This window comes from Erinaceus europaeus, chromosome 1, assembly GCF_950295315.1.
Source record: "Erinaceus europaeus chromosome 1, mEriEur2.1, whole genome shotgun sequence".
NCBI lineage: Eukaryota > Metazoa > Chordata > Mammalia > Eulipotyphla > Erinaceidae > Erinaceus > Erinaceus europaeus.
In genome coordinates, this window is record NC_080162.1 from 49,678,356 (window position 1) to 49,700,342 (window position 21,987).

Sequence of the window (21,987 nt, forward strand, 5' to 3'; positions counted from 1 at the left end):
GGGTCTTATGGACCAAAATGCAGAGTCAGCTTACCTCCCCATATCTATCTTCAGGAAAACCCTTAATTCTTACTAATCATTTGTTAATACATTTTATTTGTTTTATGAAAATGAGAGAGGGGAGTGAGAGATACAGAGACAAAGATACAGAGAGAGAAAGATATTAGAGCATTGCTTCGTGGTAGCTTATGGCAGTATGGAGGAGTGAACCTGAGAATTTGAAGCCTTAGGCATGAGAGTCTTTTTGTTCAACCTTATGCTTACTAGTCCCAACACCTACTAACATTGATAATGAGTGTTTCCTAAGGTTGTTCTAACATTTAGTATTTGTGAATACAGGCTCACAGATAGGCTTTACGTTGATTTACCATCCAATTTCCACATTTGGGAACAACAACAAAAAAAAATATTTTCTACCTAGAGTCAGCAGTACTACATTATACAAGAGAAATTTTGTTAAGGAAATAGGTTCATGTGAAGTATTCCTACCACAAACAAAAGGGGCATGCAAGGAGAGTGATGGAAATGTCTATTGCCTGGACTGTGATGATTATATCACAGACATTTAAACAAGTTCATACTCACTAAAGTACATACATTGAGTTTGTTCAGCCTTCTGCACATTTCTCACACTTCAATGCAGCTGTTTAAAACCTAACTAAAGGGCCAGGTGGTGACACACTCTGTTGTGTGCACATGTTACCATGCACAAGGACCCAGATTTGAACCCCTGGTCTCTACCTGCAAGGATAAATGTCACAAGTAGTGAAGCAGTACTGTAGGTATCACCTTTTTTCCCTTTCTCAATTTCTCTCTGTCCCATCAAGTATTAAATAAATAAATAAATAAATAAATAAATAAATACATTTTCCTGCTTGGTTAGTCTGTCAACTGTCATGGGGGAGTGAGCAAGAATGACCCCTGCACATCAGATATGCAGGTGGTGGCTACACAGCAGTCACTGTCCAGACATGGAACAAATGAACACATGAAGTAGAATCTCTCTCCACTAGAGCATCTGTCAGGTTCTCAATGGCTGGCAATAAAATCCACTCTAGCTACTTAACCATAAAAGGGATTTAGTAAAGGGTGTTGAGAAGCTCAGAGCCTCTCAGGAAGGAACAGCAAGCAAGGCTTCTTGGAGTCTCTGCAACTGAGAATAATACTATGTGTTGCTTCCTGAGGGAAGTGATGATTCCACTAAAGGCAGAGGAGCCGAATGACTCAGGTCAGAAAACTGAAGAAGTGGAAAATTTTAAAACAGATAATTTTTTTAGTTATTAATAGAATCTTGGGTAATTAATTGAATTAGCTCCTAGACTCCAAATGGAGGACCAATGGATTCATAATCTAGCATGATTTTTGAAGAAATAATATAAATGTCCACACTGACCAACTGTTGGGTGAACAACACTTGTGTCTAGTGACTTAGAAAGAAGTTGAGCATGTCTAGAACAAACTTCCTAGCTTCTTTCCACCCTAAGTTCCCTGTTCTCATCTGCTCTACTCCTACATTTGGTATCTTGTTTATTAATCATTTTGTCCCGCTTTGTATCTTGCTACCTTTCAGCCACCAAGTTGCAGATACTATCATGATTCCATCCTGACCTCCCTGGGAAGATGACCTCATCAATGTGTTCTGGAACTTCACCACTTTAGAGCCCTATCTCACAATGGAAAGATAACGCTGGAGTATGGATCAATCTGCCAATGCCCATGTCCAGCCGAGAAGCAGTTTCATAAGCCAGAGCTCCCACATTTTGCACAAAATCATTTTAACCCATAATCCCAGTGGAGGAGAAATTATAGAGGGAAGATGACCAGAGGGCTCTGAACTCCAACTCCATTAGGAACTGTAGAGAGAGGAGGAAAAATGGAGGGACATTTGGATGTAATAATAGGTGTATGTGTGACTTGGAAAGGAAAAGAAGATGGAGCCTATCAATAAAAGGCCAGATATATACAAATATAGACAGATAGTTATAGAAATAATGGTTAACCTGTATCTGCAACCTTGGAAGAACTGCTGCAGCTTACAATGGAAGGACTGGGGATCCAGAGCTCTTGTGGTGGGAATGGTGCAGAGTTGTACCCCAGTTATCTTGTAATTTTGTAAATCAATATTAAATCACTAATAAAAAATATCCTAAAGAAGTTCATATTTTGCAAAGAAATGCTGTGGTATTTTTAAGGGGATGAAACATGAGTAATCAGAAACTAGTGGTCAGTTGATTCCTCCAAGTGATCATATACCTGGTTTGTCCTTGAATAAACATTGCCTTCTAAGGAAAACTAACACAGATTCCCTTGGGGGCCTTTTCCTCCCACTTTTTCTTTCCTCGACTGGGTTTAAGTAAACTATTGATTTTACTGTCAAGGTAATTTAAGGGGTAATAGAGTTCTGATTTGATAACTACCACCTTAATCCATTCACTGTAAACAAATTTTAGGGTTTCAATTATTTTTGTCACGAAAATCGACCACATGAATATTGGTCCCATGAAGATTGTGGCATAGGCTGAATGGGCATGAAATTGTCCCTGTTAGTGATGCTGACATCAGTCACCAAGAAGAAAGTTGGTAAAGCAAGTTGGGAAGGCTCTTTTAGAGATGTGTGTGTGTGTGTGTGTGTGTGTGTGTGTGTGTGTGTGTGTGTGTGTGTGTGTGTTTCTTCAAAGGTAAATTAAATTAACACTGGCGTGTGGGGAGGGGGAGAATGAATTGAAATGTAACTTTTTTGATATGTCAGCAGAATGTATTTTAGTACACTCAAAAACGTCATGTGTGACATGTGAGGAGCAACTTCTTTGTAAGTAAAGAAACACCAGTCTTTGAAGAGGCACATTCTGTGGTTATAAGTTACAGGAAAAGCCCACACCCAGTTTAGTTTATTTATTTGATTATACCAAGGTAAAACTCATGACAAGATGGACAGATACTAATCCAGGAACTGTGATGTTCTCTTTTTCTGTCCATCTCAGCACATGTTTGATAATCACTTCCCCACTGGAACCTTAGGAGTCTCTGCCTTGGGCCCTACTACCCCAACTCCCTCTACACAGTTCTCCTAGATTCTATAAGAATACCTCTCTCTCCATACCTCTAGAAAGACCAGAGAAGCCCTGATTTGTTCTGACTGGGTCAGTTGACACTACTGAACCAACCACCATGAGCAGAAGCTTATAGTTTTGGATTGGTCAAGACTAGGTCACATGACCACTTGTAGCCTATATCTGAGGCAAAGATCAATGCAAGGTTTCCAGAGAAAACACAGCTTTGCTTGGGAAACACTTGAAGATGAAGGTGCAGGGGGCACAAAGACAGGCATCTAGCAGGGGTTCATCCATACCATGACTACTGCTGTCCATTATAACCCTTGTCTTCTCCCTCAGGTTTTTCAGAATTCCCTTTCTCCACTCTCCTCTCCCCCACTGGTGGGAATGTATGTGTATATTTTTTTTAAGTGTTTTGTCATTAATATGTGATTACAAATTGTAAGATTACAATAGTCTCATACCACACCCACCACCAAAGTTCTATATACTTATCCTCCCACCTCCAAAAGATAATCACCATAGTTCTCATATGAGGAATCTAGAGATCTGATTTATATTAACCTGCCAAAAAAAAAGAAATCCAAACAAAACAGAAGCAAGCAAACTGCTTGTAAGACTTATGAGAACAACGGTGTGTATTCTCATTTAGTCCCACTGGATTCTTCTTTCTTTATTATTCCTGTTACAGGACTTCTGTGCCACCATTTAAATATTTGAGTTTCCCTAATCCACCTGTCCTCTTCAGATTGCTAGGGCAGCAAGGCCATAACCACCCTTTAAAAACAAACTCTCTATGGGAGTCAGGCGGTAGTGCAATGGATAAAGAGTATGTGTCACACAGCGCAAGGACTGGCTAAGGATCCTGGTTCAAGCCCCTGGCTCCCCACCTGCAGGGGAGTCACTTCATAAGCGGTGAAGTAGGTCTGCAGGTGTCTTTCTCTCCCCCTCTCTGTCTTCCCCTCCTGTCACCATTTCTCTCTGCCCTATCCATCAATGATGACATCAATAACAGCAACAATAATAACTATATAACAACAATAAAACAACAAGAGCAACAAAAGGGAATAAATAAATAAATAAATAAAAACCTTCTCTCTTGCTAAAGTGAGGAAATGCCAAGCATGCACCCAACATGCTCTCCTGAGCAGGACCTGTGTCTATTGCTACCTATCCAAGCTGGAGAAAGAACATTCCAGGAGAGGGATCTGCTTGTGAAAATATCCAGCAGTTTAGTGAGTTTTATTGATGCAATGAGTGACCAAAATATGGTGTGATGTGCACAAGGCTGGATAAGAGGAGAGAAGGGGCAAAGTTGGGAGGGTTTCTTACTGTGGGAACCCCATGCCCAGGGGTTCAAAATATTCTAGCAGCTCTTCCATATTCCATCGTTACCTTTTTTCCTTTTAGTCGTTCTTTGTTCCTCCCTGGCTATCTCATCACTGAGTCTCTCTTCTCCTCCTGTGTTCGCCTTTCTTCCTCTGTGTCTGTCTATATAACCCTCCCATCTCTCTCAGCTGCACATAGAAAACAGACCTCACAATGTAGACGTCATAAAGAACCTTACAGACTCATATAAATGATAGGTTTGAACTGCAGGGAGCCAATTACAAATGAAATTTCTTGTAAACAGATGATGTTGACTTATAGTAACAATAAATACAAACCAGAACCAACAGTGTAACTTCTCCTCCTTGTGACTTCCTTAATAACAGGCTTTTTTTCTTTAGCTTATTGATTGTAAGAGTACAGTACAAAATACTCAGAATATGGAAAATATTTTGTTAATAGACTGCTGTAAGTAAGACTCTTTGGCAACAGCAAACACTTAGTAGCTTTTTTTTCTAGCGTTTGCCCTTCTTCCGTAGCCAGTCAACAGCGTCAGGTTGAGCCTGATGTAAAGTTTCGAGACCTCCTTTGAATCTGGAGAGGTGGCAGTCACTTAGTAGCTAATTTGGGGGAAATTAAGAGTTAGTTATACATGGCTCTTTAATTGCATGTGGTTGGCTCCACACAATCACTATGCTGTTCAAGAATTGGCAGTAGTCAGAGTCAATTCCAGATTCTAAAAAGCTGCTCAAATTATAGCACCTGTGATATCAGGAGTGTGATGTCAGAGTGATTTTAAAAAATATATATATATTTATTCCCTTTTGTTGCCCTTGTTGTTTTATTGTTGTAGTTATTATTGATGTCATTGTTGTTGGATAGAACAGAGAGAAATGGAAAGAGGTGAGGAAGATAGAGGAGGGAGAGATAGATAGACACCTGCAGACCTGCTTCATAACTTGTGAAGAGACTCCCCTGCAGGTGGGGAACTGGGGGCTTGAACCAGGATCCTTACGCCTGTCCTTGCTTTGCGCCACCTGCGCTTAACCCACTGCGCTACCACCCGACTCCCATCAGAGTGATTCTTATACCATCCCTTTGAGATTGTGTGGATGGGACCATAATTATTAGCAAAACCATACTTTGTTAATTGGTCTCTGCTCGTTGTGCATACTGTATATATGTAATGCAGATTTCTCCAATAGATTTGAAGCTGTATCATCTCTTTTTTATTGGAAATTCAATCTTTAGCTGGGTTTCTAGTGCTAGAAAATTTAGTGATGGTTCTCTTGGCATTGGCTTCCCCAGCCCTTACCCCCACCCCATACTGTCAATACTCATGTTAGGTTTCCTTCATTAAAACAAACAAACTTTCCTCAATACTACCATAAGCCAAAGCTGAGCAGAGCAGTACTCTGATGTGTTTCTTTTTTGCCTCCCTCCCACCCTCTGCCCCCTGTATAACTCTAAATAAATTTGAGGGAAAAAAAGCAAGAATCCAGAGTATCATTCCAGTACATCATGTGGTGCTGGGGATAGAGCCAGAAGCTTTGGATATGCTAGTCTTGCTTTCTACCAACTATTTCCCAGAACAGGTTCCCAAACCAAAAGCAACCAGGGCTATTGCAGCCACAGGACCTTCTGTTTGTGCAACACACAGGCTCTTTCCTTTACACTGTCTCTAAGACTTTGCATCTTGTTTCTGCTCACAGGGTGGTCAGCAGTGGTGGGGCAAGAACTCAGGTCCACCACCACCTTGGGCCACACCCTGTAAAACACTCAGTAGCCCAGGAGGAGTACTGACATGACAGGATATTGCATGACCCTCATTCATTCATTCACTAGGCAAGTATCTGTGGTGTCTTCTGTGTGCCTGGCACTGTTCTATGTAAACAGAGGTGGAACTTACTATGTATACTAGAAAAAGGGAAAATTGTGTGTTTACTTTGGAAAATATTTTTTGTTCTATATTATGAAAAGTACCTGTTAGCTCCAGAATTTTGTTTAAAGGAAGGCTTTAGGCATAGTGATTTTTTTTTCAGGTGGAGGTGGATAGGTGGGTATCATAAAGTGTGTGGGGGAACAATAGAAACTTCATATGTCCCCACTTTGCTGATTCTGCTTCCTTTGGAAAACATGAAGAGATATCCCACCATTGCCCCCTTGCCCTAGAATTAAGTAGGACAAGGGGCCTTGACAGCTGGTGTGAATGTCAGATACATGGAGTGTCACTGTAGACTGGTGCATTGCACAGCAGGTATGGGGGCTCTGAGCACTCTGCTTGGCTCTGAGATGAGGGAAGCCCTCACTGTGAGGTTGACATCACAAGATGGAAATCCTACACAGGCAAGTCCATGCAGGGACACTTGCCACGAAGCTTGTCTGTATGGGCACTCAATTTTGTAGGAGAAAGAACAATATATCTTGATGAGTTAAATATTGTGATTTGGAGGCTACTTGTTACTGTGCTATTTGTTATCTTTCCTAACTGAGATGGGTTTGGAAGTGAGGGAAGGAAGGTTGGGATACTGACTTGAGGATGTTTTCAGAGCCTCACACTTACTCCTTGGACTATGTTTCTTAGACAAGCTGTAGTTAAATGGTTTCTGGAATATGAGCTGAGTTGACTTTGTAAATATTTATCTTAGCATTCTAGTATCTGTGAAAACACTGATAGATACTATCAGGGCACTAAAAATATCTATTCCCAAACCATTCCTTGGAACCTCTAATTAATCCAAAACAATAACTAGTGATACCATAATTAAAAACATTCCATTTTTTAATGAAATAAAATCAAATCTTAATTAATAAACCCCAGGACCTAGGTATTTAAAGGGCCAATTCTTACTGCAACTTAATTGAAAAGTACTAAGCTATTAGACAGAGGTTAACAGAGCCTCAGTTTATTTGGGGCTCTATAAAGAAGTGGTTTTTATTTGTCTTTTTTTGTTTCTAAGAAAGTAAAGAAGGTTTGTGTCCCAGTTGGGGACTAATTCATTTGTCACTGTGAAGTCTCTAAGAAAAGGGATGTCCATTTCAAACCTAATCTGCAGCTGTCTTTTTATTTTAGTGGCATAGGAGTGGAATTTATCTGCTTCCACTCTAGTATATTTAGTTCCTCATTGCAAGTACCCAGTGCCTGCAGTGAAATTTCAATTCAAGGTCAACAATTCATTTTTCCTAATAGTGACTCCCTTCATCAAAGGCTTGGACTAAGGCCCTTAAAGAAATATTACTACTGCTTCATATGTAATTGTTTTATGCAGGTAACATCCAGTCCCTGGTTCTGTGAGGGAACACACACACACACACACACACACACACACACACACACACACACACACACATTTCCAATCTAGGGCTCTCACTAGGCTCTGACACCTTCCTGACTGTACCACTCCCAGTAGACTCCTCTTTTTGTTTTTCTTAAAAAGAGAGAGAGGAAGAAGATTATGGGAATAGAGGGGGGAAGGCTTCAAGGAGGAGGAGAGAGGAGAGTGGAGAAGTGTAGCAGTGACCCCACAGCATCATTCAATCACTTGTAAAACTTTCCCTGTGCAAGTGCTCCCATGTGGTGGCTGGGGACTGAAGCCCAGGTCCTTGTACATATGAAAGTATGTAAGCTACCAGATACACGATCTTCTGGCCCTTTGTGATAATTTTTTTAAAGGGGAAGAAATATTGGGATAAAGAAGAAAGAGATTGAGAAAGGAGAAATAAAGATATGGGGTAAGTAAGGGCAGTAAGATAGAGAAGGAGATGGAGAAAAAAAAAAAGAAGCAGTGAGGAGGTGGGTGGGGTCTCGGAGAAAAAGAAGAGAGAATGAAAAGGAACATGTAAGAATGATGTGGAGTCTAAAAGCAAGCACTCACACCTACCTCCTCTTTCACAGGATGGTGGTGGTAGTGGACACTAGCTCCTGCTTGAGCACTTCTATAGCATTCTCTTAAAGGAACAAGTGATACTCTGTGCAAGAGCTTGTGGGAAGAGTCCAGAGCTCCTTGAACAAATAAAGCCAACCAGCAGGTTGGGAAGCAGAGGAGGGTTTTCAAATTGAAGCCAACTTAATCATCAGGCACACACACACACACACACACACACACACACACACACACACACACTTTTTTCCAACTCAGGATGCTACACTTGTTACTCATTCTCATTGTCCTTCCCATCTACCCTCTCATAATACTGCTTTCCTCATTTTTCAAGACTTTTTAAAAAATATTGATTTCCTTTTGTTGCCCTTTTTTATTGTTGTAGTTATTATTGCTGTCGTCGTTGTCAGATAGAACAGAGAGAAATGGAGAGAGGAGGGGAAGACAAAGAGGCGGAAAGAAGATAAACATCTGCAGACCTGCTTCACTGCTTGTGAAGCGACTCCTCTGCAGATGGGGAGCTGGGGCTCGAACCGGGATCCTTACACTGGTCCTTGCACTTTTCGCCACATGCGCTTAACCCTCTGCACTACTACCTGACTTTCCTACTACCCTTTCCTCATTTAAAAAAAAAAATGTAATAATTGACAAGTTTGTGCGGTAGAAGGGTACAATTCTATACAATTCTCACCACCAGAGTTCCATATTCCATCCCCTCCACTGGAAAGTTCCCTATTCTTTTTCCTTCTGGTAGTATGGACTAAAGATCTTTATGGCATGAGAATATAATCTCTATCTACCCATAGACTTCCCAAAATGTCTTGCTTTGAGGTAGCCAAGCCTTACACACATTCAGCAAAGGGGTAGGTATAATGCCATCGTGTGGTGTGAATGTCCTTTAATTAAAACTTCATAGTTCCCTCTACCCAATACAATAAGACATTTCCAACAAAACGCTCCATTGACGATTAATAATTATTAAAAACTTGTTGTAAACTTTATGTGATTTTGATTACTTGTGTGTCACAAATAATTCAAATTTTATGAAATTTTAAACAGTTAATAACTGAAAATCAATAGATTAAATATACTGAAATATGATTAAATCATCAACAAGAATTAGATGGGGCCTTATAAGGATCAAAAGGACTAATGCCCTACTCTTTGTTTTTTCATATACTTATATTTTAAGCTACAACAAACATGTTTTAATACAACAAAACAATATTTTATCAACTGAAAAGTAACAAATCGAAAAATAAACCAGTGAACACTGAAAAGAAATATTTTTCATTGGAAATGTGTTAAAATGAGAATGCGATTTCTCCCCCCCCTTTTTTTTTTTACCTTTTTTTAATTGTTGTTGTTGTTATTGGTGTTGTCATTAGATAGGACAGAGAGAAATGGAGAGAGGAGGGGAAAAAAGAGAGGGGGAGAGAAAGATAGATACCTGCAGACCTGCTTCACCACCTGTGAAGGGACTCCCCTGCAGGTGGGGAGCTCGGGCTTGAACTGGGATCCTTCAGCTGGTCCTTGCACTTTGCCGCCACCTGCACTTAACCCACTGCTCTACTGCCCAACTCCAGAGAATGTGATTTTTTTAAACCATTTCTTTCCCAATTTAAAAAGAAAAATTTAAACTTTTTAAAGAAATGCTGAGGGGGCCTGATGGTGGTGTACCTGATTGAGTGCACATGTTACAATACCCAAGGACTGTGGTTCAAGTCCCCAGCCCCCATCTGCAGGGGGAAAGCTTCACAAGTGGTGAAGCAGGCCTGCAGGTGTCTCTCTCACTTATTTATTTATTTATTTATTTATTTATTTATTTATTTATTTATAAAACTGAAACACTGACAAGACCATAGGATTAAGAGGGGTACAATTCACACCACTGGAACTCCATATCCCATTCCCTCCCCTGATAACTTTCCTATTCTTTAATGTTCTGGGAATATGGACCCAGAGTTATTATGGGCTGCAGAAGGTGAAAGGTTTGGCTTCTGTAATTGCTTCTCAGCTGAATATGGGCAGTGACAGGTTGATTAATACTGCTATCCTTACGCCGGTCCTTGAGCTTTGCACCACGTGCGCTTAACCCGCTGCGCTACCGCCCAACTCATACTGCTATCCTGTGTCTCTCTTTCCCTAGTGGGGCAGGGCTCTGGAGAAGCAGAGCTCCAGGACACACTGGTGGGGTCATCTGCTCAGGGAAGTTCGGTTGGCATCATGTTAGCATCTGGAACCTGGTGGCTGAAAAATAGTTAGCATATAAAGCCATATACATCGTTGACTAATCATGAACCTAAAGACTGGAATATTGCAGATGAAGATTTGGGGTCTCTGTTCTGGAAATAGCTTGTAGGTCTATTTTAGGTATATTCCAAAGGGTCCATGACTATTAGTTTTTGCCTGAGCCTGAAATCTGATATGCAGGTTGATCCTAATTATTGTATGGGGAGATGATGTCATGGCTGGAAAAAGGACCAGAAAGCTGAATCAGGGAAGAGAGTAGCTCCCAAATATGGGAAAGGCATATAAATATTGTTGATTGTAAACCCCATCTATCTGATGTGATCTGGGGCCCATATTCAGCTTAGGAGCCTATGTGACTTCTGCATCCCTGTAGATCTGAACTCACATTCTGTGGTCATAAGTAGGAACATTCCAAGCTGCCCCAATATCAGGACCCATCTTCCTCAGGAGTAGCACAGAGTATATTGTCCACCCTTCTTTCGGAGGATGGAACATTCTCTACCATTGTTGATCCAAGTTGAGGGCAAGGTCCTCTGGGGGCCCACAGAGGAGTCTATTGTGTTGTTCCTGATAGAGATGACCGGTAACAATGGAGAGAGGGGTATATTTGAGGTCTAGGCCCATCATGTCTGTTTGGGAATCTGAGGGCTCCCTCATTAGGGTCCCAGCTGATGGGGTGGCCTGAAAGTGACTAAAGAGTCATCGTTAAAGTATGCCAGTCTCTTGCCCCTATTCAGCTTTTGTAGTCCTTACTTGGATAAGGTTAGCTTTGGAGTGACTGAGGGAAGTGCAATAGGAAGTAGCTGAGGAGAGTATCTATGTCTAAGTAGAAACCATTTCATTAGGTACTTTAAGGTGTCTTTTTAGGTTTTTCTACTTGCTTGCTTCATTTATTGACTCACAGCAAACTACTGTGTATTTTTGCTTTCAGGTATATTATTTTGCCTTAATTTACAGATACATGTGTACATCTGCCCTATCTCATGCCTCTAGGTTTTGAGGCTTTGTCAGGAAGTGGAATGCCCGAAATGGAATTAAGGAGTCCTATGAGAAAGGAAATGTCTCACCTGAGGAACGATGCTGAAGGGTTGACATTCCACACCTGATGTTTCTGGACACAGACCGAAGTGAAGCATGTCAAGGTGGTGCTCATTGCATTGAATAGGTTGGGATCAGCAGATGCAATATCATTTGCTATGAATTGAGAGAAGCATGAAGGAAAGTGAGCCCCACCCTGGAGGTTCCAGAACTGGGGGTAATTTGGGATTTATAGAGGAAACAGGAGGTTCCTGCTGTCTTAGGGTTTAAGAAGGCAATCTATAGTTATTGCTATCATCAAATTATTTGGCAATTTGGTTGATTATGAAAATCCCATTTTTAGGATTTGCTGTATCATACATGAACTCACCCTAATTTGTCCTTTGATGTTATTTATATATATAGCTATGTCTTATAGAGTAATGCCACTGGTTGCTTCTGTTCTCCCTGGTCTAAGCTTTTAGGAGAGTCAACATTTCAAAGACTCAGCCTATGGTCTGTGCATTAAAAAGCTTGAGGCATTCAAGTAATTTTTCCCCTCTCATATTAAATAGTGATTTTTATAACTACAAGTTAATAGGATTGTACAAATACTCTTTCCCTTTCTATCACCCCCTTCCCTCTCGATTTATGGCTTTCACTATCCAATAAATAAAGATAATTTAAAATTTTTTAAAGACATGTTATTTCAAAAAAAAATAAATTATGATATTAAATAGTATTTTTACCAATTTTTTATTTAATTGTTAAAGGCTCTTTTTTCCCCCTTACTGCATCAAAGTATTCCTCATAGGGGTCCCCCCCCAAGATATTTTCAGCTTTGAATAGACACACACCAGAGAAGCAGGTGGCTTGCTTTGGACAAAGGTGGCTGACTCCATGTGGAAGCTGATGACCATTTTTATTCACTTCAAAGGCCCACTTTCACTTCCTTTCTAAGCCATACATACAACTTATTACAACTTTGGGGTGTCTTTCCTTTTTTCCTCTTTCCTCTCAGGTAAGAGAAACAGGATCTGACTTCCTGAAGTATTCTCCAAATTCTCTTCCTTCTCAGTGATAGGGCAGAAACAAAAGCTCCTGGTCACAAAAGTTCTGGATCCTGGTGGAACATGGGTTCAAGGCCCTCTGGTCATCTTCCTCTAACATTTCCCCCTCTGGGAATATAGACCAAAAAATTTTGAAGGGTGCAGAAGAAATGAATTATGTTCTGTAATTGCTTCTCTGCTGGACATGAGCATTGGCTGGTTGGTCCATAACCCCTACTTGTTTCTATCATTCCCTAGTGAGGTAGGGCTCTGAGGAGGTGAGGTTCTGGGACACATTGGCAATGCAATCTGCCCAAGGATGTCAATAATGGGAGTATAGTAACTTCTGGAACTTGGTGGCTAAATGGTGGTAAGACATAAAGCAGGATAAAATGTTTAATAAGGGAGACAGTTGGTAGCTCAGCAGGTTAAGCTCATGTGGTGCAAAGTGCAAGGACTGGAAAAGGATCCTGGTTAGAGCCCCTGGCTCCCCACCTGCAGGGGGGGTCACTTCACAGGTGGTGAAGCTGGTCTGCAGGTGTCTATCTTTCTCTCCCCCTCTCTGTCTTCCCCTCCTCTCTCCATTTCTCTCTGTCCTATATAACAATGACTACATCAATAACAACAACAATAATAACTACAACAACAATAAAAAAACAACAAGGGCAACAAAAGGGAAAATAAATAATTTTTAAAAAAATGTTTAATAAACAGTGACCAAAGAGTAGTATTAGAGCCAGTGATAGTAGAAACTGTAGGGTGGAATAAAACTAGGATATCTATTTTTGGTATGTTCCTAGGAGCCCAAACCTTTAATAAAGATATTTAGTTTTAAATGAATATATTTTAAAGAACAGACAAGCCAGGCTAGCATGGGAGTGCTTCTTCCCAGGTACGTACTCTCTGGGTTGGAGAGAACTCAGCTAGAGCCAGCCTGGGCTGCTACTCACTCAGCTACTAGAGGGAGATGACTCAGGAACCAAGATCGTGGCGGGGCAATGCAATATCTTTATTGATCAGAAAGCCACGGCATTTAAAAGACAGACCCAGAAGTGGCAAGTCGGAAATGGAAAAGGCTAGGAAAGGGGCAGAGAAAGGCAAAATGGAGCTGGGAAGGTAGAAACTTCCTTAGCAACTGTTGTGAGGGTTTTACCTGGTAGGATTAATGATACCCTGCAGGCAGGGAGGGTCTTAAGGGTAGAAAGAAGATAGATCAAAGGAATGGAATGGGTGGGGATCTTTCAGGGAAAAAATGATTATGTAGATAGGCCATAGTATCAGTAATGCAGGGTGCTTTGTGAGCCCTGCCAAGCTCAACCACAGATTTATCCTTTGATACCAACATTCACTCTGTCATTTACACAGCTTTGTTGTCCTTTACACTTGACTTTCTAAATTTTTTCAGAAGATTATTATTATTTTTTTTTTGTCTCCCTAGTATCTCATCTTCTTGAAACCTCTTTTCTTGCTTTCTATTTCAATGGCTAGAGGTTGACTTTCTCTGCTAGGCAAATTTTTCAAAAAAAATATCTGCCTCAGCTTCCCCAGAGACACACCTTACTAGGGAAAGAGAGAGGCAGACTGGGAGTATGGACCGACCAGTCAACGCCCATGTTCAGCGGGGAAGCAATTACAGAAGCCAGACCCTCTACCTTCTGCAACCCTCAACGACCCTGGGTCCATGCTCCCAGAGGGCTAGAGAATGGGAAGGCTATCATGGGAGAGGGTGGGTTATGGGGATTGGGTGGTGGGAATTGTGTGGAGTTGTACCCCTCCTACCTTATGCCTTTGTTCACTAATCCTTTCTTAAATAAAAAATTTTAAAAAAAAAAATCTGCATTTGGACTCAGGGTATGGATTAACCTACTAACGCCCAAGTCCAGTGGAGAAGCAATTACAGAAGCCAGAACTCCTACCTTCTTCAAGCCAGATGCAATTTTGATCCATACTCCCAGTGGGGGAGAAGTGATAGGAAGAAGAGAACAAGACAGCTCTGAACTCCAACTCCATCTGGACCCGGAGACAGAGGAGGAAAAATGAAGAGATATTTGGATATAGTAATAGGGTTATGTATGGTTTGGAGGGGAAGAGAATAGTGGACCTGGAATAAAAAAGGGGGCAATTATGTACAAATATAGACTGATAGTTGTAGAGATGATAGTTAACCCATGTCTGCAACCTTGGGAGAACAGTGGTGGCACTCAATGAAAGGATTGGGGATTCAGAACTCTGGTGGTGGGAACAGTATGAAATTATACCCCTGTCCACATGCAATTTTGTAAATCAATAGTAAATCACTAGTAAAATTTAAAAACCTGCATTTGGATCAATTTATGAGAATTATACGAATCAGATTCAGGAGAAGTCCAGCTCTGTCTGACATTGTTTAGTAGTTAAAAGCCTAGAGCTCAGCTCTGTTTATCAAGCTGGGCATCTGACTCCAAGTTCATAGACATTCAGTACTGACCTGGGAACAGGGGACATTTCCCAAATTAAAATGGTATCTGAGAGGAAAGTATTCTGCTTCCAAAGTGAAATGGTAAGTTTCAGTCCCTAACACCACCATAAGTCAGAACTGAGCATTCTCTGGGGAAGAAGGAAAAGAAATAAGAAAGAAAGAAAGAAAGAAAGAAAGAAAGAAAGAAAGAAAGAAAGAAAGAAAGAAAGAAAGAAAAAATAGGGAGGAAGGAAGGAAGGTAAAACAATAGACACTAGGAACTAGCTCACCTGGTACAGTACAGACTTACATGTTTGAGTCTCCTGGCTTGATTCCCAACATTGTGTGTGCCAAAGTGGTGCTCTAGCATCTCTCCCTCTCATTGCATATCTCTCTCTCTCTCTCTCTCTCTCCCTCTCCCTCTCCCTCTCCCTCTCCCTCTCCCTCTCCTTCTACCACTTCTCCCCCCCTTTCTCTCTTCCTCTCCCTCTCCCTTTCTCCTATTTTCTTATGAAATTCACTCTATCTCATATGAAATAACTAAAGGCTTCAAAATGAAATGATAGAGGTTTAGACATTTGAAAACAACCACACACAATATCCAGTCTTCTATGGGAGAGAAGCTTGCCCCCCCACCCACCCCTTATGTTAGTTGAAGGCAAATTCTGAATGCATGGGACCTACAATGGTCTCTTACAAACTGTCATCTGTGTCTTTCTGACTCATATGATTGTGTTTGGAAATAGATTTACAATCTCTAGCCTATTGTTTATGGGGTCTCTTGATTCATTGAATGTAGGAACTCTCTCATCATTATCAGCAAGTTTAAGTGTTGGCAAGGTAAGGTCACATTTTTATGGAATATCTGGTCTACCTTAAAGAAAGGAGCTGTTTTTTTCTGCCCAGGTCCTGGGACATGCCAGCACACAGAACAACCTTTTAATGGAGCTTCTTCTATAAGAACTTGCACAGTAAGAAACTGAGACATTTGAGATAAACATTTCTTTACTCATAAAATATATCTATAAGGCAGTTTTCTCACAAGGCTCATTTCCATGAACTTTACTGCCTTATAAAAATTCAGAACAGAAAGAGGAAACACAAAACAAAACTTGGGCTACATTTGGTATATTGCACCAAAGTAAAGGACTAAGAATGGGGGAATGGATTCAGGTCCTGGTACATGATAGTGGAAGAAGTCTTGGCCTAACAGTGATTGTGTTTTGCAGAAAACTGAGAAATTTTACACATGCAACTATAATTGTACTTACTATAAACAATTAATTCATCCCAATAAAATTTTAAAAAAGAAAAAGAAAATTATAGAAGCATCCAATAGCACAGCTATATACAAGATACTGGATACTGTACAGCAAACCATAACAAAGGGACTTTTCAAAATTAACCCAATTAACAAATAATGTGATGATAACATTAACTATCGATTGTCTTTTTGAACCCTAAGACAGCAGGAACCTCACATCTCCACTATAGAGCCCCTACTTCCCCCAGTCCTGGAACCCTTGGATAGGGCCCACTTTCCCGTATGCATCTCCCAATCCAAACCAAATAATATTGCATCCACCGATCACAACCTAACCAACGCAACGATTGCCACCTCAACATGCTTCACTTCAGACTGTGTCCAGAGACTTCACGTGTGGAATGACAACCCTTCAGCTTCATTACTGGCTATGATAACATCACCCCAGAACTCATTCTTAACCTGGGTCCCGCGGCAAAGAAGTGGCTTGCTTCATTCCTGTCCCACATCTTGGAATCTGAATCTATGCCCAAAGTTTGGCGTCGTGCGAAGATTATAGCGGTTTTGAAACCAAAGAAAGACCCAACACTGGCCGCTAGCTATAGACCAATTTCTCTCCTCTCTGTGTGTTACAAACTCCTTGAGAGGCTGCTTCTGTCACGTACTTCTCATCTTACAGAGAAATTCCTATCACCCGCCCAAGCTGGTTTCCGCCCAGGAAGATCTACCTGCGAACAAGCCCTGGCCCTCTCAACTTACATTGAAAATGGATTCCAGAAGAATTTAAAGATGGGTGCTGTCTTTGTTGATCTCACAGCAGCCTATGACATGGTCTGGCACCTTGGTCTCCTAGTCAAGATCTCAAGATGCCTGCCTCCATGGGTGGCCAACACTATATCGTTTCTTCTCCAAAACAGAAGATTCCGGGTGCATCTGGGTGACAAGTCTAGCAGACGGAGACCTGTCTCAAGTGGCCTCCCCCAGGGCTCTGTTCTGGCTCCTACGCTATTTAATATTTACATCAGTGACCTGCCAGAAACTTCTTCAAGGAAGTTCATCTACGCCGATGACATCTGCTGCGCAACTCAGGCATCCAAGTTCGACATCCTCGAGGAAACACTCACGAAAGACATGTCTCTGATATCTGATTACTGTAAAAAATGGCGACTAATCCCTAGCACTGCAAAAATGGTATCATCTGTTTTCCATCTACACCATGCCTCGGCCTCGCGTGAGCTTAATGTGCAGCTTGGCGATACGAGAATCCAGCATGAAGCCCAGCCAGTCTATCTTGGCGTTACTCTCGATCGCACCCTGTCATTTCAGGAACATCTCATCAAAACTGCAGCAAAGGTGGGCGCGAGGAATAACATCATTGCAAGACTGGCCAGCTCCTCATGGGGCGCGAGCGCTTCCACACTACGATCATCATCTCTGGCATTCTGCTATTCCACTGCAGAATACTGTGCCCCAGTATGGTTCCATAGTCCCCATGTCCACTTGGTCGATTCCAAATTATATTCCTCCATGAGGATAATTTCTGGAACCATCCGTTCCACCCCAGTTCCATGACTTCCAGTTCTTAGCAACATTGCCCCCCCAGATATTCGTCGGGATGCGGCATCATCTAAGATCATTTCCCACGTCTACGCTCGACCGGACCTGCCAATATACTCGGATATCTTTGCCCACCCTGTCCAACGCTTGACGTCTCATCACCCAATCTGGTCCCCTATGCCTACACTGTACTTCTCTGTTCCAGTCTCTTGGAAACAGAGTTGGCAGTCAGCTGAGGTAAAGAACAAACACCTCATCACAGACCCCTGCAAGCGTCAACCCGGCTTTGACCTAGCACGTTTTGATTGGGCCCTCCTCAATCGCTATCGAACAGGCCATGGCCGGTGCGCCGCTATGTTCCATCACTGGGGAGCCAGAGACGACCCGAATTGCCCCTGCAGCTCCAGACAGACTATGACCCACATAGTCAATGACTGCCACCTCTCCAGATTCAAAGGAGGTCTCGAAACTTTACATCAGGTTCAATCTGACGCTGTTGACTGGCTACGGAAGAAGGGCAAACGCTAGAAGAAGAAGCTTCATTACTCGGGTGAGACCTTTCCTTTTATAGTACACTCTAATTTCATCTCAGGTAGTTCACTTTCTAACAAAGTCCCATAACCTAGATATACACCAGTTTCTGTGAGAGAGAGCTTATGTGCACACGTATCCATAAACTACTGCAAAATATATACCTGAAAGCAGAAGTACACTAGAATTTGCAGTGAGTACCTCCCTAACACTTCCTCTCCACTATTCCAGGCTTGGGATCCATGATTGCTCAACAAATTGTTTGGCTTCGTATGTTAACTCTCTTTTCAATCACCAGGTTCCAGATGCCACCAGGATGCTGGTCAGGCTTCCCTGGATTGAAGACCCCACCAATGTGTCCTGGAGCTCAGCTTCCCCAGAGACACACCTTACTAGGGAAAGAGAGAGGCAGACTGGGAGTATGGACTGACCAGTCACCTCGCATGTTCAGCGGAGAAGCAATTACAGAAGCCAGACCTTCTACCTTCTGCAACCCTCAACAACCCTGGGTCCATGCTCCCACATGCTCCCAGAGGGCTAGATAATGGGAAAGCTATCATGGGAGGGGGTGGGTTATGGAGATTGGATGGTGGGAATTGTGTGGAGTTGTACCCCTCCTACCTTATGTTTTTGTTCATATATCCTTTCTTAAATAAAAAAATTTAAAAAAAAAGAAAAAGAAAATTGAATCCAGGGCTAGAGAAATAACTCAGCAACAGAGTGCAGGCTTACATGCCTGAATTCTCAGTTTTGATCCCCAGCACTGCATGTATTAGAGGTGAGTGGTGCTGTAATCTTTCTCTATCCTACACACACACACACACACACACACACACACACACACACACACACACACACACATTAATTAGACAAATAAGTGTTTATAGGAGAATTAAATTCAGAATTTTACTAGAGCCTCTCTAAGAGTGAAGAAGATGCCTTCCTTCACCATCACAGTGCCTGGGTCCACTCAGCTAGATAATCAGGCAGAGACTGAATCTTCCTACATTAGGACTTACTGCTTCATAAAGGAGCTACTTCCTCAACACCACTTTGGGTGGATAACCCAAGGCTGGGAAGAGAAAACAGAAGGATAAACCCACTGGAAACTGGCCCACCTGGCATCTTTCACATTTCCTCTGGGAGCTGTATCTACAGGAGTGTTTGGTTGCATCTTTCAGATAATAGTTCTAACCCTCTTAAGAGTTTGGGGAAGGTAAAGTTGAAGAGCTAGCCTTAGGAAGGGTAAGAACTGATCTGTCTCTCAAGCTTCACAAGAGGAAGTTAAGGGCTCCACAATGGGTTCCACTTATTCCCAGGCTATATTTTCTCCCTTCCTAGATTCAAATGAGGGAGAGGGTGCAGCTAGGATTCTGTCATGTATAGTAATAAAAAATAAAAGACCTTGGGGGTGGCTTTGGTTCAAAATATAAGACAATCAAAGGCTTATTACATGGCAGTTATTTAGGTACAACAAAAGAGGTGATGGGACTGAGATAGGTCAGACCATAAGTTGGTTACCAGAGTTTGGCTACATGTGTTCAGTCTCTCAGGAGAGGTGGCATGGCAGAGATTCAAGGGGAAGGAAAGTGCACAGAAAAAGTTCTGCAGCTGAGTTGTCAGGAACAGAGAGCCTGCAAAAAAAAAAAAAAAAAAAACCTGACTTCCGGCAGGCTCACTTAAATCACTTCATTTATGTAAGTCCATCAACCTGATGTCAGCCATATGCTAATTATATTTATCAGCCTTATGCTAACTACATCTGTTTCCCCAACATGGATATGAGACATGAACAAGATGCTCAGACTCTGTGTTCATGTCCTGTTAGTCATGGTCAAAATAGGGGTCATGGCCATCTTGAGCAAATAGTCCCATCAAGGGTGCATCTAATGGGGCAGGCTAAATTTCCAAAAGAATATCTGAGTGCACTATCAAAGGAAGGGTAGTCCAATCGCTTCTCTGCAAGGCATCTAAGAGGATGGACATGATTACCTATCTCTACTAATGATGCCAACTCTAGTTATTATCTTCTTTGATTTATTCAGGAAGAATCTGGAAAAGCAAGCTTCTTCATCTCCTAGATAATTACTTGAGAGACAGTCTTAGATACATTCTACAATTTATGTCCCAGAATCTTCATTGTTACAACTTTGTGATGGTATAAATAAAGATGCAACCCAAATATCCATTATCTGAATACAGTGACATGGTTACAGAAGCTAAAATAAACTAGCAAAGTAGATGACAGAAAGAATAAAGTTTTAAAAGAAAAAATAAAAAGAAAGAAAGAATCAAGCTTTCAGACATGTTAAATAAAAAGTAAGCAGGTTAACCAGTGGTTGCTTCCATAAAGAATGGCATCTTGTGGGCCCTTCCAGGGCTTTGACCTCATCATAAAGCAATGTCGACAAGGATAGCCCCAGTCTCCGAAGGGACCCTGGGGATATCCTGCCCTGCCACTCCAAAAGACTGGTCCTGAAATAAGTACATCTTACAATGTTCCCAGTTGTGACTATGATCTATAAGCTCAGATCAATAGGGACTTAGAGGTTACACAGGCTCTGGTGCTAAATATATATGGGCCCTGGAGCAGGTGGATGGAGGTAAATAGTTAATTTTAGCCACAGATTTTTTTATAAGAATGGGAGCTACTCCTTGCCCTAATCCAACTTACTAGACCTTTTTCTCTGATGTGACACCATTCTCTCAGATAATATTCTTATCCAAACTCAGGCTAGCTACCAAACTCAAGCAAAACTATCATAGTTGTGAGCCCCCAGGAACATGCCCAAAATGGATTTCCTAGCTTTCTTCTATCCTAAAATCCCTAATCTCATCTGCTCTAATCTTTGTCTCTACTTAGATCATACCACCCTCCAGACACCAAGTTACAGATGCTGCCATGACTCCATCCCAACTTCTCTGGGAAGACAACCTCATCAATATGTCCTGGACCCTCGCATCTCCAGAGCTCTGGTCCACTAGGGAAAGACAGAAACAGCTGGCAGTATAGATCAAACTGTCAACTCCCATACTCAGTGGAGAAATAGTTGCGAAAGCTAGAACTCCTACCTTCTGTTCCCCAAAAATAACCTTGTTCCATACTCCCAGCAGAGGAGAAGTGATAGGATGAAGATAAGAGGACTCAACTCCATCAGCATCCAGAGAGAGAGAAGGAAAAGGAGAGGGACATACGGCGGTAATTATGTTGTCATGAGTGGCTTGGAGGGGTAGAGAGGATTGAATCAGAAAAAAAGGAGCAACTATGTATAAATGTGGACAGATAATTGTAGATATAGACGATGGTTGGCCCATCTACTACCTTAGGGGAACTGTGATGGATTGAAGTGGGGAGACTGAAGATTCAGAACTCTGGTGGTGGGAATGGTGTGGATTCAAACCCCTGTTGAAATGTAAGTCTGTAATACAAAAATAAATAAATAACAAATAAGCAAGTTATAGAAGTATATATTTAGGACAATCCCATTAACTTAAAGAGTTAACATATGTCCGGCTATGTACATACATAAACACACACACACACACACACACACACACACACATAGTGTTTGAGAATATAAACAGCATTATGAAAAGTGTACCCTGAAGAAGCATG

The 21,987-nt window shown here is 41.6% G+C and overlaps 1 long non-coding RNA gene across 1 annotated transcript; it reads right to left on the minus strand.

Moving 5' to 3' along the window:
* Positions 1–11,593: 11,593 nt before the first annotated feature.
* Positions 11,594–21,787, minus strand: LOC132541837 (uncharacterized). The gene is made up of 3 exons (XR_009552925.1): positions 21,694–21,787; positions 19,893–20,005; positions 11,594–11,710 (listed from the first exon to the last, which is right to left on the minus strand). It is a non-coding gene; the product is annotated as an uncharacterized LOC132541837 (long non-coding RNA).
* Between the last annotated feature and the right edge of the window lie 200 nt (positions 21,788–21,987).